Source organism: Rattus norvegicus, chromosome 6 (genome assembly GCF_036323735.1).
Source record: "Rattus norvegicus strain BN/NHsdMcwi chromosome 6, GRCr8, whole genome shotgun sequence".
NCBI lineage: Eukaryota > Metazoa > Chordata > Mammalia > Rodentia > Muridae > Rattus > Rattus norvegicus.
This window is the reverse complement of record NC_086024.1, coordinates 90,812,234-90,839,604: the sequence shown is the minus strand read 5'-3', so window position 1 is coordinate 90,839,604 and position 27,371 is coordinate 90,812,234. Positions and strand designations below refer to the sequence as shown.

At 38.0% G+C, this 27,371-nt stretch overlaps 1 protein-coding gene and 1 pseudogene across 5 annotated transcripts in view; both read left to right on the top strand.

Annotated features, from left to right (window-relative positions):
- Mdga2 (MAM domain containing glycosylphosphatidylinositol anchor 2) overlaps window positions 1-27,371 on the top strand; it is an 864,098-nt gene that overhangs the window by 507,180 nt on the left and 329,547 nt on the right.
- On the top strand, window positions 5,604-25,718 carry Mterf1-ps4 (mitochondrial transcription termination factor 1, pseudogene 4; annotated as a pseudogene).

The window sequence follows — 27,371 nt, the reverse complement described above, 5'->3', positions numbered from 1 at the left end:
ATTAAAGGAAATGTAAGTGTGTCATTAATACTTATAAGTGACATTTTACTGTTTCACATTTTCAGTCATGAAACAAGCATTTATCACAGACTTGTTTGAATTGCCAAAGGATGCCTATGAACATGGACTTTATAGAGCGATTTAGTCAAGAGACACATAAACAAAAATAATGTTGCAGTATTAGATCATAAGGTCATAAAATTAGCTGTGATTATTCTGTACTACTGTGACAACTTGATCGACACTCATTCTGCTACTCTAGTGAGCCCAAATGCTCTGATATCTGCATAATGTAAAGCTGTAATGTTGTCACTGGCTGGGAGCCATTTGAGGAAATTACGTATCTTCATTAAATTTGTCTCATGTGGTTCTTGACACCATTACATCATGTATAATACATATATAACATAAAATATGCCATGCTGGCCTATTTATATTATTGTCAAGGTTTTGTTTGTTAATAGTGTTTTGTGCAAGCAATTTACATGTGCATTTCAGTGTTTTCTAATTCTCATGTTATTCAAAATGAACTGTATTATTATATGGACATGTGAGTATTTATTAAACCATCCTTAGTCCTGATCTGACTGGATGTTGAAAATATTAAAAGAGGTCATTCTTTTACACAGTAACTTAATTTTTTTTCAATTTTGTGTGGTTTTGCTTTGTTATATTTAATTTATACTTATTGAATTTTCTTTAATAAATCTGGACTCTATTATTTATTAGGTAATTTGTTGTACAACCAAACAAGATATTTTGGTTTTAATAAATTATATGTTTTTGCTATGTTTATTTTTGGTATTGGTTGAAACATCTTCTTAGTTAGGGAAAGGATTCATGTTTACTTCCCCTTTTCCGTGCTAGGGCTTTGCAGGCTTTGAACCTTTGCAGCTCTTGTATGTACTCACATATGCACAGTCCCTCCGAGCTCCTATGCGCATCAGCCCCACTGTGTCTGGAAGATCCTCTTCCCTTTGAGTCATCCATTCCCTCTGGCTCTTAAAATATTTCTGCCTCCTCTTCTGCTTAGATACCTGACATTGGGTGGAAGGGTTTGATAAAAATATTTTGGGCTTCCAATTGTCCAGTTGTGGATCTCTGTGGTAATAACCATGCACTTCAGAAGAATCATCTCTGATGAGTTCGGAGTGATGCACTGACCTAGAAGCACAGCAATATGTCTTTAGTATGTTCACTTGTAACTGAGGATGCCTTGCCTAAGAACAGAGTGTGCCAGCGCCTGTGTTTTACATAAAAGATCTCAGTTTTGTTTAAAGAATAGAAATGCAAGATGCATTTCCTTTGAGAAAATAGAAAATAAAATATTCAGAAACATATTCATGCTAAAAAATAAGTAGTATATATGTGTTAGCTATGAATATATTAAAATTTAAAGTACTAACTATAGCTGCTTATAAAAATTGAAGAAATAAAAACAAAAAATGGAATTATTTGATTTTTAGTCAATACTGTTATTTTTATTGAATTGAATAAGTTATTTACATTTTAAATGTTATCCCCTTTACTGATTTCCCCTCTGGCAACCTTCTAAACCATCCCACCTCCCCCTGCTTCTCTGAGGGTGCTCCTCCACCTACCCACCTGCTCCTTTCTGCCTCCCTACCCTGGTATTCTCCTACACTGGAGCATGTAACCTTCACAGGACCAAGGTCCTCTCCTCCCATTTTATGCCCAATAAGTCCATCTTCTGGTACATATGCTGCTGGAGCCATCAGTCACTCCATGTATACTCTTTTGTTGGTGGTTTAGTCCCTGGGAGTTCTGGGGTGTTTGGTTGATATTGTAATGCTTCCTATGGAGTTGTCACCATGCTTGACCTCAGGCTGCATTACAAAGCAATAATGATAAAACCTGTATGGTATTGGCACAGAGACAGGCAGATAGATCAAGGAATATAATTGAAGACCCAGAAATGAATCCACACACCTACAGTCACTTGATCTTTGACAAAGGAGCTAAAACCATCCAGTGGAAAAAAGAACAAATGATGCTGGTTCAACTGACAGTCAGCATGTAGAAGGATGCAAAGAGAATCCATTCTTACCATCCTGTAAAAAGCTCAAGTCCAAGTGGATCAAGGACTGCCACATAAAACTAGATACACTGAATCAAATAGAAGAGAAAGTGGGGGAGAGCCTTGAACACAGGTACAGGGGAAATTTTCCTGAACACAATGCCAATGGCTTATGCTCTAAGATCAAGAATCGACAAATGGGATCTCATAAAATTGCAAAGCTTCTGTAAGGCAAAGGACACTGTCAATAGGACAAATCAGCACCCAACAGATTGGGAAAAGATCTACATCCTAGAGAGGGCTAATGTCCAATATATACCAAGAACTCAAGAAGTTAGGCTCCAGAGAATCAATTTTTAAAAAAAAATTTAGTGTTATTTTATGTGTATGAGTATGTTAACTCATGGTTTTTAGGTATACCTCATGCAGGCAATGTTCAGAGAGGCCAGAAAGGAAAAATCAAGTTCCCTAGAACTGGAGTTGAAGACAATCTGCTATGTGGTTGCTGGGAATTGAACCCAGATTCTCAGCAAGAGCAACAATCTTTATTAACTGTACCGTTGAGCATCTCTCCAGCTACAATAATGTTATCCTTAGGTATACAAATCAATATTGGCTTCTTTTTCTACAAAGGGTGGAGTTCTCTTTGCCCTTGCCTCTCACATTTCACTCATCTGTGTGGTCCCAAAGAGACTGGGCCCTGTGAGTAGTAAGAAAGGAAGTGTCAGAGAACAAAATAGAAAGGAAAAACCAAACCCTAACCAATAATTGTCTGTGCTTTCCCTTTCCCCTCAGACTTAGCCTATCAAGCCTCAACTAGTACTCAGCTGTGCCTAATGGGGGACACATAAATTGGAAACTTCACAGGTCTTCTTTGTTAATTATTGAAGTGGACATTTTAATTACAGAAGTGGGATTGTTCTTATGACTGACTACAGGGAACTGAGAAACTGTGAAATGTGTCTAAAATTTCATCCAAAGGAAGGAGAAAAATAAACAGCTCGTCAACTAGGCTTAGGGGTCAGTGGGAAAAGGAAGTGAACCTGTAGCTTCTTCCTATCAACAGTGCTAATTATAAATGATTGCATAAAAGCAGTTGATAGAAAATCTGACTGGTTTAAATACCTTTCTTTCTACCTACATAATAGACTGAACAACTGTAAATCAAGAAATGTGCACACTGAATTTTACAGAATCAATACGGCCATAGCAAGATTAGAAATCAACCTGGGAAATGGTACTGTAATTGGGGGAAGCCTCACCTGTGTCCTCCCATGACCCGAGGAGGACAGGATGTCCATTTGTGCAGGCAGAGCACCCCAAGCTGCCATTCCTATTAAACAGCTAGTGTTGCTGCAACACAGTGGCTTTGTGCCGGGAAACTCAGCATTGTTGCTGCCTCACCATGTGCCACTGGAATAGAACTCCACCAGCAACAACTATTTCGCATCAGTTTTTCCGGGTTCAATATTGGTGTTGAGTATATCTCGTTGCCTGAGTAATCAAATCTCCCATGAACTGGACATTAAGATACTGAAGGTAAATATATGTTGTAAAGACTCAGTCTGTGAAGTAGAATTCAAATGGTAAGTTCTGGGCTTGGTGAGTAAAACCAGAATACAGCAGCAGTGAAAACGTCCATTTACCAGTTTCCTCACATCTTCAAATTCCATGACTGGGAAAGAACAATGCGGTAAGGTCAGTTTCTGAGGGGCTTCTTTGATGCCTCACACAGTTCCATCTATGTGGAGTAGCTCCATCTATGACCTCATAATTATCAGGACCTGGGTTTCAATTGTAAAATTCTAGTGATCCAGAATCTTCACTGCGAAATGTCAAATCAACCTGCACTATTTCATACAGTTAGTTAAACAGTAAGGTGTCATTGACCTGATGGCTCATTTTATAAAATCAGTTTTAAAATGCCATCTGTGTACAATGAATACAATATAATTTTTCCAGAGACTTTGAAATTTATTTTATGATATTATTGCATCTGCAATATTATTACTGTCCTTTTAAATAATATCAGTTTCTACTGGTACACACCTTTACACTCAGACAACTACGAAGCATTTACTTGGCCATCCCATATTCATTATTTTCCCTTTAGATACACTTTCAGCATCATAGCTGTGACTTTTATAGAAAGGCAAATTAGTTTACAACGAAACCTGCCTGAACCATACTGAAGGCTCAGCATTTCTCTGCCCCGTACGCCTTTGCTTTGAGAACCTTCTAGATTACAAGCTTCGTTCCTGTTCATTCACCTTTGCTTAACCATCACTTACCAATGATGCTTTTGTTCCATTTATAGACTCCACACCACTTTTGCCCCCTCCAAGTACTCTGCATCCACTTCTTTTACCTGAAATTCTTCACAAACAGCCCCTACGGACTTGACTTTATGCACCCTGTACTTTGAGGGGAGTGTTCTGGGTGTTTACCTCACTCAGTCTCAAATCATGCTACGCCTTTGAAGTTCCATTTATTATATTCAGAAGTGTTCAAAAATATTTATGTGATTTATTATCTACTGTTTGTACATTTCAAAAGAACAAAAATTTCACAAGGGCAAAATTAATATATTTTTTATTTGTTCTCTTTTTCTTAATCAAAAAAGAAATGACTAGGATATATTACATTCTGATTAAATTGAAGTTGACTGAGTGATGGAAAAAATTTATGAAGAACAATTGGTATTAGACAATAATAGTCACCTGATAAATAGAAACAAAAGATTTGAAATTATATGAAATTTCATATATAAAACATTCATTTATTCAAACATTAACCTAGATGTGGATTTTTAAGTATATTTTCCCATGTTTAATAGTGTCTGAAAGATATTTATGAAGGAAAAATGTTTCACTTCATCATTTCATCATTATTAATGATTATTTGCAGACTGGTAACTACTATCAACTCAAACGTTAAACATCTACATTTGATCACCTACCCCTTTATGCAAACCTGGGTAGTACATATAACACCAGTTTAAAGCATGTGACCTTAAACATTTTTATCTTAAACATTTATTTATTGTTAATATATACATCAAGTAAGATGAGATTCTGGATCCTGAATTGACATTAACTGTGACAAGTCAACTTGTCAACCCCTAAATGCATCACTTAAGTCCTTTCTTTTGTCCCCATATGTTCAGAGTCATTTTATAAAGCAGAATTCATCCAGTCAGTCAGCCCAATTTCAAAAGTCCCTATACTTTTTAAGAGCTCTAACATGGTTCAAAAATGTAAGTGCAGAGTCTTCATTCCACACTCAGTGGCAGAGATTAAATGTTCCCGTTTTGAATGGGAGCAATGGGAGCTTACCTAAAAAGACAGTATCAAAACAAGACCAAAGGCCAGCTGGCAAACACCAAATCTAGAAACCCTAAATCCACCATCTGAAGATCATTATTCAATTTTCTGTACCCCCAAAGCAGCCGTACCTCTCTATGTCTGACACATAAAGTATGCACAGCCTTTCCCTTGAGCCTGCTCCACTCCATGCCTGCAGATTTCCTTAGTGGATGTTGCCTCCTTCTAGCAGCTCCAGCACCATGGCGTCTCCTGACAACTTATGCTTCAAATTCACAGATTCACACATTGGCCTCCACATGCTCTTTCAGAGAATCACACTTTTAGGAACATCATTTGGATGCAGTGCCTTTGGGGACCTTGGTTTAAGCTTTAATGAGCCTGACCCTCACCTCCAATCCCTCGTTTGTGCTTCTATCCGAATGGTAAAGTCTGTATTGGGTGAATGATGTTGCCAAGTTTGCTGCCTGCTCAGGATGGAGGCTGACCCTATGGGACATCAATGAAGTCAGTGTCTGTGAGCTTTAAACACCTGACCCACTGGAGCACTCCCCTTCTGTGGTTGTTTTCAAGCAAGAAACCCCTTAGTGACATTATCAGATTTTTCTCCTTTCAAATGAATTTTAATGTTTTTACAAATGATTTCTTTAATAGGTGAGGTATTGTCCTTTGAACATCACTCTCAGTGCCCCAATGTAGATCAGATTTCTCTTAAATTGTGTTGTTTCTTCAGCAATAAAAGCCAATTTCTCAGGACTAGTCTTATCCACAACTTTCCCTTCCTCACTAGACCACACATTCTTCCATCCCTTCTTGTTGTAGTCTCTTAATGCAGACCTGGAGGACAGAGAGTAGCAGCCATGACTTAGAAAATAGCAGTATGATGGTTCTGAATAAAACGTAAGAACAATTATAATAAAGGTAGAAGAAATGGAGAGGTGGACTAGCATAGTTAAATGAATAATTGTTTAGTAGGGGCTAAAAAGATGACTCAGCAATTAGTACTTACAGCCCTTCTAGCAGACCTGAATTTGGTTCAGAATGCCCACATTGATGACTCACAGCCTCCTACAATTCCTGCTTCAGGGATCTGATTTTTTTCTCTTATGTCTGTGGAGTCTTGTATACGTGTGCAGACACAGACAAACATGGCTAAATACAATTTTTAAGAAGGATTGTTTGAAAGGTTAAATCTTTTCTTTGAATGTGCTACATTTTGTTTCTTGAAATGTAAGAATACAAATGTATATGTGTATTTATGTGTGTCTCTGAATGCAATTTATATTAAAAGCAAATATACCTGGTTGCTCAAGGTAGCAGGAATGTTGGGAAAGACACATCAAATGTGTATTATGAAATTCATGAAAAGTTAAGTCCAGAATTTGGAGTACCTTATTGATGCGCAGTATGAATGTGAGAGATGTGTTGTACTAATGTTTATATTTTTGATACTTGTGAAAATATTCTTTTATACATAATCATAAACTGATCTGTATTGAATTTAAGATTCCTCAGTTACTTTATCAGCATTCTACTAGGGTTCTGAGCTTCTGATGGAGATCTGAGCTGTGTATTCTCCTTCTGCTGATGGACCACTAAAGGGTATGTAGCACAGAACAGTCTGAGTTAGGCTCACAGTTTCTGCCTGTGAGGCTGACAACAACAGACAGTATTGGATAGGGACACATTTCTCAAGGGAAGCTTTGAATGCTGACATTCCACTTGCTCTCAGTCAGGGATCTAACGCTGCTTCCCACACTTATCAAATTGTCTCCATTTGATATTAACAAACAGTATTCCAGAACCTAATGTCCCCTGTGGTCAGAAAAAAGTTGTGTAAATGTACATCTAGTGAAACAGGGTGTTTACCAAGTGTAATGAGTACAAACTAAGTTAAAACTGAAGTGGCATGTTTAAGAAAAGGTATGTGCTGGGCGGGGGCCCTTCTGTGTGTCAACACATGTATTCACATATGTGCACTCAACTTCCTGGAGAAAAAAGGCACAAATTAAATTTATGTCATGCTTTGTAACATTTTGAGGGGATTAAATTAAAACTAAATCAGAAAAAAGATGATCACATAAACCAATGTAGTAATAATTCCAAAATTAAAAGAAGAAAATAAAAGTATATAGTGAAGAAGAACAAAGGAGGAAGATATTTATATCCAAGTTCTTATTTTCAACATCAAGAGAAGACAGAGTAACTGAAGCAAAGAGTGCCTGTAGGAATCCTATAGCCAGGGATGATGCCACTGACTCTGGGAGAATTTAAAAACAAGTATCACTGGCATGCTGAATTCCGGAGCAGGCATTACCCACTAAGTAAACAAAGGGCACTGGCTAAAAAAAAAGTCTGAAAGGAAAAGAAACAAAGAGACCTCAACCTGGGAGAGGGTGGGCAGAAAGAAATGGGATAAAACCTCTGTAAATGGTGAATAGTCTGCTCTATGTTCGATAAGAATCTGAATACAAATTGGGAAGCTGTGAACTTCCATAAAGTGAACTTATATATATGAGTTCTTGTCAGAGGCAAGGAACCTGCCATCAGGGTTATTTGTTATTCAAATGTTTTTCATTGACATGAAGGGAAAATGGAGACTGAGAATGAAAGATTTTGGAAAAGGTAAAGTTATCTCTTTGTAAATATATTCACTAATTTGTTCAGATTTTGAGAACCAAGCCTTGAGTCCTACTAAGTAAAGATTTGTAGAACACAAGTTCCAAACATAATGTTTTCTATAATAAACACATGATTAGCAGCTCTGTTCTAATTGGATCTTCAAAACAGACTTTGATATCCACTGTGTTGCAGGGATATTAACAGTGTACTAGCTATCACCTTGCAGCTTAAGCTCTCTACACACTCTGAACCCAATGGATACGATATGCAGCCTTTGTTACTAAAATGTGAAACATAAATTAATGCTTGTCTTCATTATTTATAATCGAACACAAAGGATAGAGTCATAGAGAACAGAAACAAATAGGAAGTGTGAAAGCACAAATCTTGGCATGTTAACATGCTGGACAAATATGCAGCTTTTAAAAGCATTTTCTGCTCTTGAAGAGGACCTAAGTCTGATTCTCATAGCCTGTGCCACGTGACTCACAACCACCTGCACCTCAAGCTCTAGAAATTCCAACACACTCTTCTGGCCTTCACATGCTTGCACACCCATGTACAGATAAACACAGACGTTTATAATAACAATCAATGGTTAAAATAAAATTTTAATAAACACATAATAGGACATCTAAAACAAACACACCTATTGCAACTCAAATTAAGAAGGAAAATATTTGGCAAATTTATAATAAAGAGACATAAATTAAGTTCTGATTTGTAGATATAGAAACGTTGGAACATTAAGAGATAATAGACTCATCCCTTAATCACAATGGAAAAAGCAAAACATAAATGGTGAGATACTGTTCTCAACAATATAAACACACTTCTTTATTTGGCCCTGGAAATGTGATCAATTACTCAGTTTTTATGACTGCACGCACACTTTCAGATGAGTTTCTCTCCTTTTTGCTTTGCCCTACTCCCAAAAATGAGCATAAATGTAATACAATCTCAATGAGGAATTTTTAACATTTTGTGTGTGTGTGTGTGTGTGTGTGTGTGTGTGAGTGTGCTTTTTAGTTTGAGTAAAATAAATACTCTAGACACTAACTCTAATACAGGAAGCAGAGAATAACCAACAATGTGTGAAATTGAACAGCACCAATGGACTAGGATCAGAGAAACTCTCTTAGCAGAGCTTGTAAGCTAGAAATCTTCCCTGTCACATTACTATGATTTTACACAGAATAGACAAATTCATATGGCACAGAAAATAAAGCAGAAGGAGGTCCTATTATATGGTAGACTTTAATATACAGTAAAGGTGGGATTCAACTGCTTGTCAGAGAGTGAGCTATTAAATAGGGCTGCTGAGTATCTTCACACATCAGAAACAAAGAAATAAAACAAAATCTAACTTATTAATCACATCACATTCATATTTCAATTTTAGATGTAGTGAAATTTCATTTGCAATGTGCGGGAAAACTAGACTTATTTAATGAATCATTCCTATACAAATAGAGATAGTCTATTATTTTGTCCAGGGGAACATCTATTAAATAATAACAAAGAAAACTTGCATATCAGTGATACACTGATATTTAAAAAAATATTTTAAATGGCAGGACAACTAATTCAGATGAAAACAAAAAATCTTCACAAGGAATTAAAAAAAAAACCCAAAGTATAGAAGGCTGTTTATGAACTCAAAAGCCACTCAAGGTCACAATAACCAGCAAAGTGCAATGTAAAATCGCAATGACCCATCACCTGATGCAGTCAAGTGCATAAAAATTAAGAACATGAAAAAATGTGACTGAGAGGCAGAAAAAACCAATTATACTCATGTGCTTTGCTGAGGAACATGTTTCTTTAGAAAAACAACCAGCCAAACTTAGTTACAATTTACATGCCAGGTTCCCATGTAAAAGAATTGTGCTGTCAAAATAAAGTCCATTTCTAGAGACTATGAAGGTGGTGCTATTCTATAAAATACTATTAATGATAATAATAATTCAAATGCAATTAGTTACCCCTACACAACTTAACAGAGATAAACTATTACTGAAGGAACCACAGAGAACACGGAAAAATCAAGCACACACTTGAAAGCTTCGTCTTTGTGGAGAAAGCTACTTCCAGCACTTGGAAAAATAAACAATGATCTTTTCCTGCTGTAAACTGGGAGATCTAAAATAATTACTGACCTGGAAAGGCATACTTACTAATACAACAATGAAATGATCATCATGGAAGCCACAAGACACTTTCCGATTGGATTAAGGACTCTTACACGAATGAAACCCATTATCTGGCACCCGTATCAGGACAATACCTGTGGTTAGATATGTCATTTGTTATAGAGAATCTACAACTGTTATTGTGATAAATGGATGTATTTTTTCAGTCAACTCCTGGCAACTTCTCATTCCATTTATAGATGAGAATATTTCTCCAACCTTAGGATTCTATTTGCAGAAGATGGTGGTTAACACAGAGACCCACAACTGGCCAATGGATAAAGATAAGAAGTTTCTGAACACGCAGCCCTAAATTGAGTATCTATGCTTCCTTCTATCCTCCCAATGCCCCAGATCATTGTAGAAGGGAGGGCAGGAAGATTATAAGAGGCAGAAGTTATGGATGAGCACAAGCAAACACTCTCAGATATAACATGGCATTTGCACATATGAACTCACAGTTTCTGTGATAGTATGCACAAGATCTGTGAGAGACCATATTCTAGCATGGAGAGAGAAGGTAGGCACTAAATCCCACCCCTAGCTGAGGGGCTATTGGCAATTAACATGGGGGGAGAGGGAGCTTTCTCTAGGAGTGTATACCGTTAGGAAGACCATGCTCCAGTGGAAGTCCACACGCCCAAGAATACATGGGAAGCACAAATAGATTCTATAGGTTTTAAAAAGAAAGAGAGAGAGAAACAAAGCTGGGTGTATGGAAATAGAGCTGCTTCTGAAAGGAGTTGGAGAAGGTGGGAAAAAGAACAAAGTACAGTGCATGAAATTCTCAAAGAGCTAGTGAGAAATAGAAATTGAGGAGAAACAGAAAGAACCGTACAAGGGTTATTTGTTATTCCAGGCCATTTGAAATTTGAAAAACTCTCTCCCTAGAATGATATGCAGAACAATATTACCAAGGATCTGTAAAACATGTAGATACATGTGTTTTGAAGGCTTGCAGAAATGCAACGGATTCTAATTTGTTTGGATGACTAAGAGCGAAATTTCACATAAGAATGAATCTAAATTTTGTAGATAGTTTTAGTGTTGGAAATGTCTTCCCTTTGAGAAATAATGTCTCGCTTTGAGGAGCTGGCTCAGAGTATTCATTTTGTCTATTTTCTTTTATGGGTTACCAGATAAAATTAGCTGTTGTTCAAAAATCACAATGCAGGAAAAATAGAAAATAGTTCTTCTCGAGAATTATAGAAAATTTCTTATTGATTATTGAAGCAAACTTGCTTTTGTGTTGTTATCTACAGAAAATGATAAAACATCACTGGTTCTGATCCCTCACATGTACTAAAGTGTTTTGTTTTTAATTTTTAAGGTATCTAAGGAAGATTTAATTTGCTTTTTTTCCCATTTGAAGGCTTCAGGGTAGTTCAATTTTATTCAAGTTGCGTTAACCAACAGACACATGTATGTACTTTGGCATTCTCTCTTTTATGCGCAGTCATTCTACAAGTATTCAACTCTTGTTCCTAAACTGGCAAAATAATGCACTCAATCTATTGGCTCTGAGTGTATTGAATTCTTATTTTTCTGAAGAAAACCTATTTGTATATTTTCTCTATAGGATTTCTAGTCTGGAACTTCCCAGAGGAAAGATGCCATCCAGTACAGTATTTATTGTGTCTTTGCCATCTGGGTTTTCAGATTCATTTGGTTTAATTCAAAGATTAAAAGACAGAAAAATTGGACCAAATCGTGGAAGAAACCCCTGTGGAAAACACACTTCTGCTGTGATTATTTCTTAGATTAATTGACTCCTTAACTTGCAACTACATCCCAGGACTTCAGCTGCAACTAATAACTGACCCTCATAATACTCATATGTACTCATTTGGGCGGCACGTGCTAGCTGTAAGGTTAAGTGTTTCATGTAACACTCAATAAACGTGCACTCAATGAATACATCAATATTGCATTAAACTGCCTTCTAAATATCAAGATCCACACTCTCAGCCTCAATCAAAGAATCCTTTCTTTCGAGTCAGTAACACTGGATGCCAAGACTCATGACAGTTTGTTTGTAAGAATAAGTGATGGTTATGGCCATTCCTAAAGAGGATATTTATACCACCCTCTCCCAGCCACAGCAGTACTGCGGAAGTAGTGGGAAGCCTACTAAAAGCTGCGACGGCATATGAAATGCTGTCTTCTGGCCTTGGCTCAACCTCGGTAATCGCGAACACATGGTAGCATTTTGTTGGGGTTAGCTCTGCACAAGTCTGTCCTGTCAATAACTAGTCACAAATTGAGGAGGGCTCCTAGGAGGCCTACTCCTTTAAGATAAACTATTGGCTATTGATAAAATTCTGTGAAAGGAGAAATCATTGTCTTTGATTATATAGCCACTGCTAAGCCTGCCAGTTTCTAATGGCTGGTGTAGCCATACCCACCCACAGATGTCCTTGGTTAAACGCTGTGTCACAGAACGAAACAGAGAAACAGAAGTGAGGGACGATGTGTAAACAGAAATGGAGAGCGTTAAGGGAGACGGTAACCACTATGCATGATATACATGTATGAAGTTGACAAAGGAAAATTTAATTAGGAAGCAACAAAAGCAAAAATCAGGGACTAAACCACTACCGAATGACGACACATGGACTGACCCAGGGCTCCAATTGCTTATGTAGCAGAGAATAGCCTTGTTGGGGCACCAGGGGCAGGGGAAGATCTTGGTTCTGCCAAGGTTGGACCCCCAGTGCAGGGGAATATGGGGGGGCAATAAAGGGAATGTATAGGAGGAATACCTGTATGAGAAAAGGGGAGGGGGAGGGGAGGGAATAGGAGCTTATGGACAGGAAACTGGGAAGGGGAATAACGTTTGAAATGTAAGTAAAGAAATATATCAAACAAAAATTAAAATAAATAAATAAATAAATAAATATCATCCTGGAATAAAAGACAAATATTATGAAATTATTAACTTATAATCCATCTCATTTTCTATAAAATAAGGTATTTTATCTATTTCATGAATTTATTATGAAATGATGTGTCCATCTATGAATACCTTTTGCCCCTAAATTCAAATAAAGCACAATGTGTCCAATCTAAAATAAATAAATAAATAAATAAATAAATAAATAAATAAAGAGAAAGAATTGGGACACTTTGAAACTCTATTAACTTTCAAAAGTGGACTGTCTTTTGGGGATTACATAAATTACTGTCATTGTTAAAATGTGGGATTTTCAACACAGCTATTATTACGTTTTTAAGAAGAGATCGTATTAAAATCGCATCAATATTTAGTCAACTAACTAACTATAGAGTACAGGAAAAACTAGTTATTTTAAGATAAAAAAGGACGTCCGTAGCATGCTGTCAATTGGCATAACCTAGGAGACAAGGAAGAAGGTAAAATATCTTTAAATGCAGAGAGACATTGAAAAAGCAACATTCCATGAATCAGCATTATAAAAATCTCCATATAAAGCAGATAGTCCTTAATGACCATCATTCATTTAAATGACTATCACCTGTATTCACCATTTGCTGGAGATGGTGGCTTTTTAAAAAGTAAGTTATGGGCGTGGACCTCCAGCTTTGCACGGGAAGCAAATACAAGATTAGAAGTATGGTGGTTGAATCGTCTGGTCCCTGCCTTATCAGGGAGATATCCAAAGTCTCTCTTCTTAATGACATATCCGATGCAGAAATGTACTTCTTAAAAACAAACAAACACACCGAACGAACCTCTCCCCTTAAATGCTGCATCAAAAATTAGCTGATTGTGGCACCCCAATGCAATGATTGTGTTTTCTTTTCTTTTTTTTTTTTTTTTTTTATTAACTTGAGTATTTCTTATATACATTTCGAGTGTTATTCCCTTTCCCGGTATCCGGGCAAACATCCCCCTCCCCCCTCCCCTTCCTTATGGGTGTTCCCCTCCCAACCCTCCCCCCATTGCCGCCCTTCCCCCATAGACTAGTTCACTGGGGGTTCAGTCTTAGCAGGACCCAGGGCTTCCCCTTCCACTGGTGCTCTTACTAGGATATTCATTGCTACCTATGGGGTCAGAGTCCAGGGTCAGTCCATGTATAGTCTTTAGGTAGTGGCTTAGTCCCTGGAAGCTCTGGTTGCTTGGCATTGTTGTATTTTGGGGTCTCGAGCCCCTTCAAGCTCTTCCAGTTCTTTCTCTGATTCCTGCAATAGGGGACCTATTCTCAGTTCAGTGGTTTGCTGCTGGCATTCGCCTCTGTATTTGCTGTATTCTGGCTGTGTCTCTCAGGAGGGATCTACATCCGGCTCCTGTCTGTCTGCACTTCTTTGCTTCATCCATCTTGTCTAATTGGGTGGCTCTATATGTATGGGCCACATGTGGGGCAGGCTCTGAATGGGTGTTCCTTCAGTCCCTGTTTTAATCTTTGCCTCTCCCTTCCCTGCCAAGGGTATTCTTTTTCCTCATTTAAAGAAGGAGTGAAGCATTCACATTTTGATCATCCGTCTTGAGCTTCGTTTGTTCTAGGGATCTAGGGTAATTCAAGCATTTGGGCTAATAGCCACTTATCAATGAGTGCATACCATGTATGTCTTTCTGTGATTGGGTTAGCTCACTCAGGATGATATTTTCCAGTTCCAACCATTTGCCTACGAATTTCATAAACTCGTTGTTTTTGATAGCTGAGTAATATTCCATTGTGTAGATGTACCACATTTTCTGTATCCATTCCTCTGTTGAAGGGCATCTGGGTTCTTTCCATTTTCTGGCTATTATAAATAAGGCTGCGATGAACATAGTGGAGCACGTGTCTCTTTTATATGTTGAGGCATCTTTTGGGTATATGCCCAAGAGAGGTATAGCTGGATCCTCAGGCAGTTCAATGTCCAATTTTCTGAGGAACCTCCAGACTGATTTCCAGAATGGTTTTACCAGTCTGCAATCCCACCAACAATGGAGGAGTGTTCCTCTTTCTCCACATCCTCGCCAGCATCTGCTGTCACCTGAGTTTTTGATCTTAGCCAATCGCACTGGTGTGAGGTGAAATCTCAGGGTTGTTTTGATTTGCATTTCCCTTATGACTAAAGATGTTGAACATTTCGTTAGGTGTTTCTCAGCCATTCGGCATTCCTCAGCTGTGAATTCTTTGTTTAGCTCTGAACCCCATTTTTTAATAGGGTTATTTGTTTCCCTGCGGTCTAACTTCTTGAGTTCTTTGTATATTTTGGATATAAGGCCTCTATCTGTTGTAGGATTGGTAAAGATCTTTTCCCAATCTGTTGCTTGCCGTTCTGTCCTAACCACAGTGTCCTTTGCCTTACAGAAGCTTTGCAGTTTTATGAGATCCCATTTGTCGATTCTTGATCTTAGAGCATAAGCCATTGGTGTTTTGTTCAGGAAATTTTTTCCAGTGCCCATGTGTTCCAGATGCTTCCCTAGTTTTTCTTCTATTAGTTTGAGTGTGTCTGGTTTGATGTGGAGGTCCTTGATCCACTTGGACTTAAGCTTTGTACAGGGTGATAAGCATGGATCGATCTGCATTCTTCTACATGTTGACCTCCAGTTGAACCAGCACCATTTGCTGAAAATGCTATCTTTTTTCCATTGGATGGTTTTGGCTCCTTTGTCAAAAATCAAGTGACCATAGGTGTGTGGGTTCATTTCTGGGTCTTCAATTCTATTCCATTGGTCTATCTGTCTGTCTCTGTACCAATACCATGCAGTTTTTATCACTATTGCTCTGTAATACTGCTTGAGTTCAGGGATAGTGATTCCCCCTGAAGTCCTTTTATTGTTGAGGATAGCTTTAGCTATCCTGGGTTTTTTGTTATTCCAGATGAATTTGCAAATTGTTCTGTCTAACTCTTTGAAGAATTGGATTGGTATTTTCATGGGGATTGCATTGAATCTGTAGATTGCTTTTGGTAAAATGGCCATTTTTACTATATTAATCCTGCCAATCCATGAGCATGGGAGATCTTTCCATCTTCTGAGGTCTTCTTCAATTTCTTTCCTCAGTGTCTTGAAGTTCTTATTGTACAGATCTTTTACTTGCTTGGTTAAAGTCACACCGAGGTACTTTATATTATTTGGGTCTATTATGAAGGGTGTCGTTTCCCTAATTTCTTTCTCAGCTTGTTTCTCTTTTGTATAGAGGAAGGCAACTGATTTATTTGAGTTAATTTTATACCCAGCCACTTTGCTGAAGTTGTTTATCAGCTTTAGTAGTTCTCTGGTGGAACTTTTGGGATCACTTAAATATACTATCATGTCATCTGCAAATAGTGATATTTTGACCTCTTCTTTTCCAATCTGTATCCCTTTGATCTCCTTTTGTTGTCTGATTGCTCTGGCTAGAACTTCAAGAACTATATTGAATAAGTAGGGAGAGAGTGGGCAGCCTTGTCTAGTCCCTGATTTTAGTGGGATTGCTTCAAGTTTCTCTCCATTTAGTTTAATGTTAGCAACTGGATTGCTGTATATGGCTTTTACTATGTTTAGGTATGGGCCTTGAATTCCTATTCTTTCCAGGACTTTTATCATGAAGGGGTGTTGAATTTTGTCAAATGCTTTCTCAGCATCTAATGAAATGATCATGTGGTTCTGTTCTTTCAGTTTGTTTATATAATGGATCACGTTGATGGTTTTCCGTATATTAAACCATCCCTGCATGCCTGGGATGAAGCCTACTTGATCATGGTGGATGATTGTTTTGATGTGCTCTTGAATTCGGTTTGCCAGAATTTTATTGAGTATTTTTGCGTCGATATTCATAAGGGAAATTGGTCTGAAGTTCTCTTTCTTTGTTGTGTCTTTGTGTGGTTTAGTATAAGAGTAATTGTGGCTTCGTAGAAGGAATTCGGTAGGGCTCCATCTGTTTCAATTTTGTGGAATAGTTTGGATAATATTGGTATGAGGTCTTCTATGAAGGTTTGATAGAATTCTGCACTAAACCCGTCTGGACCTGGGCTCTTTTTGGTTGGGAGACCTTTAATGACTGCTTCTATTTCCTTAGGAGTTATGGGGTTGTTTAACTGGTTTATCTGTTCCTGCTTTAACTTCGATACCTGGTATCTGTCTAGGAAATTGTCCATTTCCTGAAGATTTTCAAATTTTGTTGAATATAGGTTTTTATAGTAAGATCTGATGATTTTTTGAATTTCCTCCGAATCTGTAGTTATGTCTCCCTTTTCATTTCTGATTTTGTTAATTTGGGCACACTCTCTGTGTCCTCTCGTTAGTCTGGCTAAGGGTTTATCTATCTTGTTGATTTTCTCAAAGAACCAACTTTTGTTTCTGTTGATTTTTTCTATGGTCCTTTTTGTTTCTACTTGGTTGATTTCAGCTCTGAGTTTGATTATTTCCTGCCTTCTACTCCTCCTGGGTGTATTTGCTTCTTTTTGTTCTAGAGCTTTTAGGTGTGCTGTCAAGCTGCTGACATATGCTCTTTCCTGTTTCTTTCTGCAGGCACTCAGCCCTATGAGTTTTCCGCTTAGCACAGCTTTCATTGTGTCCCATAAGTTTGAGTATGTTGTATCTTCATTTTCATTAAATTCTAAAAAGTTTTTAATTTCTTTCTTTATTTCTTCCTTGACCAGGTTATCATTGAGTAGAGCATTGTTCAATTTCCACGTATATGTGGGCATTCTTCCCTTATTGTTATTGAAGACCAGTTTTAGGCCGTGGTGGTCCGATAGCACGCATGGGATTATTTCTATCTTTCTGTACCTGTTGAGGCCCGTTTTTTGACCAATTATATGGTCAATTTTGGAGAAAGTACCATGAGGAGCTGAGAAGAAGGTATATTCTTTTGCTTTAGGATAGAATGTTCTATAAATATCCGTTAAGTCCATTTGGCTCATGACTTCCCTTAGTCTGTCGACATCACTGTTTAATTTCTGTTTCCATGATCTGTCCATTGATGAGAGTGGGGTGTTGAAATCTCCCACTATTATTGTGTGAGGTGCAATGTGTGTTTTGAGCTTTAGTAAGGTTTCTTTTACGTATGTAGGTGCCCTTGTATTTGGGGCATAGATATTTAGGATTGAGAGTTCATCTTGGTTGATTTTTCCTTTGATGAATATGAAGTGTCCTTCCTTATCTTTTTTGATGACTTTTAGTTGGAAATTGATTTTATTTGATATTAGAATGGCTACTCCAGCTTGCTTCTTCTGACCATTTGCTTGGAAAGCTGTTTTCCAGCCTTTCACTCTGAGGTAGTGTCTGTCTTTGTCTCTGAGGTGTGTTTCCTGTAGGCAGCAGAATGCAGGGTCCTCGTTGCGTATCCAGTTTGTTAATCTATGTCTTTTTATTGGGGAGTTGAGGCCATTGATATTGAGAGATATTAAGGAATAGTGATTATTGCTTCCCGTTATATTCATATTTGGATGTGAGGTTATGTTTGTGTGCTTCATTCTCTTTGTTTTGTTGCCAAGACGATTAGTTTCTTGCTTCTTCTAGGGTATAGCTTGCCTCCTTATGTTGGGCTTTACCATTTATTATCCTTTGTAGTGCTGGATTTGTAGAAAGATATTGTGTAAATTTGGTTTTGTCATGGAATATCTTGGTTTCTCCATCAATGTTAATTGAGAGTTTTGCTGGATACAGTAACCTGGGCTGGCATTTGTGTTCTCTTAGGGTCTGTATAACATCAGTCCAGGATCTTCTGGCCTTCATAGTTTCTGGCGAGAAGTCTGGTGTGATTCTGATAGGTCTCCCTTTATATGTTACTTGACCTTTTTCCCTTACTGCTTTTAATATTCTTTCTTTATTTTGTGCGTTTGGTGTTTTGACAATTATGTGACGGGAGGTGTTTCTTTTCTGGTCCAATCTATTTGGAGTTCTGTAGGCTTCTTGTATGTCTATGGGTATCTCTTTTTTTTAGGTTAGGGAAGTTTTCTTCTATGATTTTGTTGAAGATATTTACTGGTCCTTTGAGCTGGGAGTCTTCACTCTCTTCTATACCTATTATCCTTAGGTTTGATCTTCTCATTGAGTCCTGGATTTCCTGTATGTTTTGGACCAGTAGCTTTTTCCGCTTTACATTATCTTTGACAGTTGAGTCAATGATTTCTATGGAATCTTCTGCTCCTGAGATTCTCTCTTCCATCTCTTGTATTCTGTTGGTGAAGCTTGTATCTACAGCTCCTTGTCTCTTCTTTTGGTTTTCTATATCCAGGGTTGTTTCCATGTGTTTTCTTTAAAAGCCTGTTGTTCACTTACCAACTGCGGGACAGAGAGGGACAGAAGTCTTTCTCCTTCAACCTTACTAATAACAATCACCAGATGTTGATGGCATTCGCTAAATTTAACGTTCCTTAAGAAAACGGTTTATTTTAGAGGAAGATTGAAGGCAATTGTTTGAGATTTACTTTTTTAAAAAATTGTCTTGGGCTAGTTAACTTGCCAGAGTTTACAAATTCAGCTCAACAAACTGTTTTTAAAAGGGCATTGTATTTATACAGTTACTTGCAAATACAGCTTGGATTCAAGAAAATGACCTTTTCTGAAAGAAGAGATGATTTGACTCAGAAACGTGCATGTTGTAGCGCACCTGTGAGTGCGCTCATGCATGAGTTTGAGTTTGATATGAAAGTAGTAAGTACTGTGGGGAGGAAGGGTCTACTGAGAAAGGAAGTGTGAGAATTATGAGGAAAAACAGTAGGACATGTTTCTAATGATATATATATATATATATATATATATATATATATATATATATACTTGCATGCATGTGACATGGACTTTGGGAAGATATAGATAGGTAGATAGATGTTCTATTATTTGTTATGTCAATTAAAAGTAATAAAAAGACAGCAAGGACAATGAGACCAGAATTGGTGAGGATGGTCAGCACAAGATTGCTGTGTTACTGTTTTGAGTGAAGTTGAGTTTGTGAGGAAGAGAAAAAAATCCTCATGGGTGCTTATCACTAATGATATCAATCAGAGGAGGGCTATTTGGGGGACTGCATAGATGCTCAGTTCACTTTGGTATGCATTGATTCATTTAGAAAATATTTATTTGAAGGATAAGTTATATCAAGAAAAACAAAATTTACTTGTGATAGATCTAGCAGAAATTGTAATAGTTACACACACACACACACACACACACACACACACACACACACACACACCTGTCCTGGAGCAAACCTTTGGCTCATTTTGGTTCATCGGTATTGGAATTTCTCTTGAATATTCTGTGGCATGGTTATCATTTACCATGGTGCTAATCATCTGAAGAGAATGCACTGTCTTGGGTAGTAATCTTCAAGCTGATAGGCTTAATATATGTGCCATTAGTGACTGATTTTAGATTTATTATTCAATGATGTATACGTTATAAAATAGAAATCCTCACAGAATAAGACTAGTACAGTTGAGAGTTTATACTGTGTTCTCTCCTTACACGGTATTGGATAATTTTGCATGCTTATTTATAAAGCTTGTTATGAAACTTGGCTGATTATAATGTGGTAGTGTTCTGGCCTGTTATGCAGCAGAGGTCACTCATGAGCATCTGGAAGGGAAAAGGTTGAATTGTGCAAGCTAGAGCTTGCTTGCTTAATTTCTTTCTTTCTTTCTTTCTTTCTTTCTTTCTTTCTTTCTTTCTTTCTCTTTTTAGTACGTATATTTTTATTAATTACTTGAGAATTTAATACAGTGTATTTTGATCAAATTCATAACCACTCCCTCAACTTCTCCTAGATGCACATCCCATTCCATAACTATTCAACTTTGTGTTCTCTCTCAGTCTCTCTCTGTTGTGGTTAGCCCTGAAGTTACTGTATTTTGATGCTAATTCCACTCCCCCAAGGACAGCTGCCTAGTCCAGGACTCAGAACTCAGCATTGAGGATCAAATTTAAGTCCTTATGCATGCTAAGGATATATGCTGTACCACTGATCTATCTCTGAATTACACTCCATCCCCTCAACTGTATCATTTTGAAGATGGAAATGAGTTTACAATTATTGCATGGCAACCAAGGAAACAGTTTGGTAAACTAAGGACTTGAAAAGCTTTGGACTATCCCATGATTATGGCACCAAGAACCATCTAGAGTGTGAGAAAGGACCGCCTAGACCTGAAGGGACCCGGTCAACAGTTCTCTGCACCCAAATCCCGTGGGAGGGAGAGCTAAACCTTCAGAGGGGCAGACACACCTGGGAAGCCAGAAGAGACTACACTCTGCCCACATTTCTGACTCTAGAGGAAAACACCTAAGGCCATTGGGACCCTGGTGCCCGGGGGCTCCCGGAAAAGGCGGTGCAGGTCCTCCTGGTTGCCGCCCTCAGGGAGAGCTCAAAAGCAGACTCCCACGAGCAACTTGAGCCACGGGACCACAGGTCAGACCAACTTTTCTGCTCCAAGCGACTTGCCTGGTAGACTCAGGACACAGGCCCACAGGAACAGCTGAAGACCAGTAGACAGGAAAGACTACAGGCCCGAAAGCAGAACACTCTGTCCCCATAACTGGCTGAAAGAAAACAGGAAAACAGGTCTACAGCACTCCTGACACACAGGCCTATAGGACGGTCTACCCACTGTCAGAAATAGCAGAACAAGGTAACACTAGAGAAAACCTGATGGCGAGAGGCAAGCACAGGAACCCAAGCAAGAGAAACCAAGACTACATGGCATCATGGGAGACCAATTCTTCCACCAGAGGAAACACGGAATATCCAAACACACCAGAAAACCAAGATCTAGTTTCAAAATCATATTTGATCATGATGCTGGAGGACTTCAAGAAAGACGTGAAGAACTCCCTTAGAGAACAAGTAGAAGCCTACAGAGAGGAATCGCAAAAATCCCTGAAAGAATTCCAGGAAAACATAAATAAACAAGTAGAAGCCCATAGAGAGGAGACACAAAAATGCCTGAAAGAATTCCAGGAAATCACAATCAAACAGGTGAAGGAATTAAAAATGGAAATAGAAGCAATAAAGAAAGCACAAAGGGAAACAACCCTGGATATAGAGTGTGAGAAAGACCTTTCTCTTTGATTTAAGAGGTGGGTGCCCCAATATTCAGCAGAAGTTTTCCTCAAGTCGATTTCATTCGGGCCCTTTAGTGTGGAATGTAACAGTAAAGTCGGGGAGTCTTTGGAAAATGGGGACCTACTCATCAAGGGCAGTTGATCTCGACATGGCAGAGGACAGCCTGGAGTTTTACGAATGAGCAGGAGCTGAAGATGTTCCTTCTATTCAAAGAGCAAGTGACAAAGTGATTGGTAGCATCATATCAAGATATCCACGAGCTATAACACGCACTCCTGAAAGTCTTTCAAAACGGTGGGATCTGTGGAGAGAGATTATGGCATCAGACCTTGAAATTGTAAATATTTTGGAGCATTCTCCTGAATCCTTCTTTCTGTCTAATAACAACCTAAACTTAGAGAATAACATAAAGTTCCTCTGCTCTGTTGGGTTGACTCATAAGTGCCTCTGCCAACTGTTGACCAGTGCTCCCAGGACCTTCTCCAACAGTCTGAATTTGAATAAACAAATGGTTGAATATTTGCAGGAAACCAGCATATCCTTACGTCACAACGTTCCCACAAATTTTTGTCTGGAAGATAATTTGTATAAATCCTTCCGTCTTAATTCAGAGCACCAAACGTGTGAAAATTAACATTGAATTTTTACAGACACCGTTCAGCTTAGACAAAGAGGACCTGCTGCTTCTGGTATGTGGTCCAGGAGCTAGAATCTTAGACCTTTCCAACGACTGTACCAAAAGAAACTACACAAACATCAGAGAGGCTGCTCTCTCTCGGATGCACTGAGGAGGAGGTACAGAAGTTTGTCCTAAGCTATCTGAATATGATATGATCTTCTTGTCAGAGAAAAAGTTTAATGATAAAATAGACTGCCTCCTAGAAGAGAAAATCAGTACTTCACAAATAATTGAAACTTCAAGGGTATTAGACTTGAGCATAAATGCTTTAAAAACTCGCATCAGAGAGTTGGCACATGCTGGATATGACGTGAGCACCTCAAGCATTGCTCTGCTGTCCTGGAGTCAGAGACGATATGAAGCTAAACTGAAGAGATTAAGTGGATAGGCCAGTGCAGGCGGAGTCACCAGGAATCTTGCAAGTAGAGTGCTGGTTCCAGTTTGGACTTTTCAAACAGGAAAGATTAATTTTTTAAATAAATATTTAAAAATATATAAGACTAAAAAAAAAGTAAGTTATTATGATTGCTTACAAACTTCTGATTCTTCATTATTTGAATTTAAATGCAAATTTCTCCACTACAGGTTAGCAAGTCAAGGGCAAAGCAAGATCCTGTTGACCACCAGTTGCCCTGCCACTGAACCCCACTTGCTTGTAGGAAATAAGGAGAGATTGTGAGCACATCACAGTGTTTCTATCTAAGTTTAACTCAGTAAAGCACAGATAAACGACTTCTAAGCTCACCACTACATAATATACCAATCGAAGGCCCCTAGGACTCATATAGGCAAAAGTTAGAGTTACTTTTTTTTTTCTCGTTACTTTCATATCTCCTCATCATTTTCTCTGCTTTTCAACCTCCTCAGAACTGGGGACTGGGGACAGTACCATTTAACTGCGTTTTCTTTATCCCTCCTTGTTTTGCCTCTGCCTACCCCATCACCTTCTCCTTAGTCTATGAACATTTCATTTCTTGGGGACACTGGGCACTATCTATAACTCCTTGGTTATTTGCTTTGGTTATCCTCAAAAGTCCTTGAGCATTCCAGGCCACATAATCCATGCTTATGAATCTCAAATCCAAATCTGCAATTGAAAGTTTTTCTGTTTGTATAGTAATTTTATTTCCTTTTTAAAATATACATAAACACTGCATCTACAATGTTCCCATCCTATCTTCTCTCTCCAACTCCTCTTATGCCACTTGTCTGAACTCATGATTTGTTCTTTAATTACTATTGCTGTGTGTGTGTGTGTGTGTGTGTGTGTGTGTGTGTGTGTGTGTGTGTGTAAGGGCATGTGTATGTGTGATAAAGAGAGAGAAAAACAATAGACAGACAGAGACAGAGAAACAGAGAGAGACGGAGACATTTAACTTTGTTCATACGTGCGTGCATTGAGGGGTAAGAACGTGACATTGGAAAAATCTGTGTTAGGGCTCATTCCTGATTCCCTCCCTTCCTCCCTCCCTTTCTCCTTCCCTTCCTCCCTCTCTTCCTCTCTCCCTTCCTCCCTTCCTCCCTCTCTTCCTCTCTCCCTTCCTCCCTCCCTTCCTCTCTCCCTCTCTGCTTCTCCCCCACACCGCCTCAGTAGGCGCTAACCACCTATAGCTTTTCTTCTAGGGATGGAACCATGTGGACTTTTACCTATCTACAGATGGCATGTCAACTGGTATTGCTGTCATGCTGTTTGTTTCCAGGCAACAATATTTTTGAGAGCTCATGGGTTCAGCTTTTCTGTCATATATAGAAGACATTATTTTGCAGAAGGCACTCTGGTCTTCTGTCTCCTACAATCTCTCTGCTCTGTCTTCTGTGATTTCCCCTGAGCCACAGTGTAGGAATTTCATTGGAGGTATCAGCAGGGCTTGAGCACACCATGATCATTTCTTGTGTGCGTTTTAAACAGCTGTGGTTCTCTATAATAGTTCTCATCTGTTATAACAAGAAGCTTATTTTATGAGGGGCGAGAGCTACATTTATCTGTGTATGTGGTGTGTGTGTGTGTGTGTGTGTGTGTGTGTGTGTGTGTGTGTGTGTATGTGATATATGTATACAGGTAAGTATCAGAATTTAGTCAGAAGTTTACTGGTTTAGGAAAATGGCAATTGAAGTTTCTCCTTTTGGGTCTATGGCCGCGTCAAACAAGGGTAGTCGGTTAAGTTTACAGGACCAGGAATGAATTCCCTCCTGTTTAGCATGTTCAAGTCCAAATTCACAGCTGAGGGTTACTCTCAAGTCTCCAGGTCTTGTGCATTATAACTGGGAGAAATGTAGTTTCCTAACATTCTGCATGATTCACATTGAGAAAAGCGACCAGCTCCCTCCTCGCTCATCTTTCCCCACCATTCCCAAAGGCCAGACACATCTGTCACTGCACATTTTATAATTCATTCAATGGTGAAATCAGATAGGGAGTAACTTCCTTGACTCACTCCCTTCCTTCAGCACCATAGTTAGTCATACACATAGCTCATCCATTCAAACTTTCTCTCTATGCCCATTGACAAAGTCTTGTCTCAGTGGTCTTTTGCAAGTTTATATAAACTACCACAGAATCCTCTTTTTATTCTTATTAATCTCCTCAACAGTACATTTGTCACATTAAATTCTCTCACGCAGAAAGAAGTTATTACAGTATCTCTGAAAAGAAAGCATACATTCTCTAAAAGACAATGTGATTGATTTCCTATACTATCCATAAGACTGGTAATGCTTTAGCTCCTTTTTATCTGTCAAATGTTCTATAGTATTATTATACTATTATATGCCTTCTCTATATAGCAATATACAGTTTATTTCAAATTTACTGTGATATCTCACAAGGTTATACATTCTATTTCTTTCTCCTATTTAGTCTCCTGAGAATTTGTTTCACATATCATTTTAAAAGCCTTTACTATTATTTTATTCAAGATGTATTTAGTTGTCCTTCTTGCTCTTATTCGCTACAAAAAATTATTTAATTCTAATGTTTTCTCATCTTTATTCATTTCATAACATAAATTACAGGGTTCTTGTAAATTGGAAAGTTTTTATAATAGTGAGTATATTTGCAGATAAGGTAATATTATCAAAATATCATGTATAAAATTTCGATTTAGATAAATGTCCTTATAATGGTAATCCTAATACTTCTGTAGTTACAAATTATTAATCCTTTCAAAAGTTAATTTTGTGAGATAATAAAAGACAAAATTTTGGTAAAGGACATCAGTTGCTCTTTAAGTTTCTACTAAAACAAGTTGTATCAAAATATATACTCAATAAACTGTAGGTCCATGACTGTTAGTTTGGGATTTGAACACTGTCTTGAACCCATAGCAATATACATGTGCCATAGCAACCCAGAAAATGTATGAAAAGTTGAAGGAGGCAAGTGACTCATTCCTCTTAATATACAAAGTGAAATGTGTGGGCTGTTCATACTGTTTTCCAACATTCCCTTCCCATTTTATGTAAAACTGGTTAAAGTGTTGTCATACTGTAAATCCTTTTGATGGACTTGTTCCTAAAGTGAATGAATGTAGCAGACATCAGATTCTTTTTTCTTAGAATGACTTTAATCTGCTAGTGTCTGACATCTTTAATCAAGCAAAAGGTTTCAAGAAAATTACTTCAGTTATAAATGGCTAGCTGCCAAAGTTAAGAGTAAAAATAAATTCCCTTAGATAATTATTATGTTATATATGGGTAGTCTTGCAGAAAACTGACACTGGTCATATCACTGAGATTTATCTTACTTAAGATTGATTTATTGGGTCATTATTAAGTATTTATGTAGCTTATATTGGTTTGTAGATATAAAAATCTAAGTAAAATAAGTGTCCTATACACGTTAAAAGACTTGAGAGGATATCTTAAAAGATTAAGACATATTTAAAACACAGTTTTGCACACCCAATAATGCATTTGTTGAATCAAATCATTTTATGAATTAAAAAATATTACTCACATTTAAAGATTCAATTGTTTGATTCTCCTACTACTGCTTCTATCTAAAGACCACACCTCTTCATAATTGAGCAACTAATGACTTACAGTTTCCCTTATAGAAAAATTGTGTGACACCTCTGACAAGTATTTTTTAATTAATCACTCCATTCATTTACCTCTCAAATGATATCTCCCTTCTCAGTTACCCCTGCACAATCCCCCATCCGATATACCCTCCCCCCCACTTCCCTTTGCCTCTCCAAGAGTGGTCCCCCAATCATGCACTCACTCAGTCCCCCACTCCAGCATCCCCCTATTCCGGGGCATCAAACTTCCACAGGAACAATGGCCTCCCCTCCCATTGATGACAGACAAGGCCATCCTCTGCTACACATGTATCTGGAGCCACGGGTCCCTCCAGGTACACTCCCTAGTTGGTGTTGACATGTCTTTAACTCAGGATTTCCATCCTGATTATGTAGAGCCTATGCAGTAATGCGGTACAGTTAAATACTTCTCTCTGCCTAATCCTTGCGTGAAAACTATTTAATGCATTTAATCAACAGTTGATCCTTACAGAACTTTGGGTTTTCTTTTGTTTTGTTTAAAGATGGTTGTTTT